Below are 994 nucleotides of genomic sequence, written 5' to 3'. Positions count from 1 at the left end.
CAAAACTATTAATCTTTTGTCCACAAATACTACTTGCCTAAAACAGGCCAATCTACGAAAAAGAAAACCAATTTTATGACGTTATAACATCGATTTATTTTATTTTACCTACATATGTGGAAAAGCTCTTTCTGTGCATTATGGTACCGTTTATCGTTTATTCTGAATATCGTATGTATTTTAGACTTTTCTATGAGCAAGTAAAACCTTCTACTCGGTGTCACATCTTTGGGATGATCTGTTTCATTCCAACAAATTCTAAGTTGAAAATTAGTGATAGGAGAAATTGACTGGGCTTCTAAGTGAGGCGGCCTGATAGTTACCAAATAATTTAAATATCAAATTTTAGGATCTTTTCCATTATAGCCCACCCCCAAGAAATTATGCCCCCCATTATTGTCTGTTTACCATGATTGGGGGAGAGGGCTATAGGGTATCTGGCCACTAAGCGGGGGGGGGGGGGGGGCTGCAATGGGAAAGAGCCAAATTTTATATAACACGTGTTGTTTGATGTTTGTTTTCTACAAAAACTCAAGAGTAATTGATTGACTATGTCTGCCTGCTGCTTTTATTGCTTTTTTATTATTACAATTTCTATATTTTAAAGTTCCAAAAGTCTAAATTAGGTTTCTGATAAATAAGGCGTAAGAGTTGCTTTGATTAAGCCAAATTTTAGACATAATTTAATGCAGTAGTTCCGTGGATTTGTTCCATTAGGTGAAAAAGCATTAAACTAAAATGCTAGTTGCCCCATTGCTGATATCGTTGCTTACGGTTCTAATTCTTTAATTCTTTTCACCCCAATTTATTTAACCCCCCCCCCCCATAATTTAACCCCGCTCATAATCACCCTAATCACCCCTCAGTCATTTAACCTAACAATTATTTCACACCGAAATCGATTTAACACCGAAATCTTTTATCTGTTTCGGCGTCCAAAAAAATAGCCAAACTAAAATTCAAAGGAATTAACTAACACAAAACTACAAGAGTG

Source organism: Convolutriloba macropyga, chromosome 7, assembly GCF_964194025.1.
Source record: "Convolutriloba macropyga chromosome 7, txConMacr16.3, whole genome shotgun sequence".
NCBI classification, from domain to species: Eukaryota; Metazoa; Xenacoelomorpha; order Acoela; family Convolutidae; genus Convolutriloba; species Convolutriloba macropyga.
Note: the sequence above shows the minus strand (reverse complement) of the source record.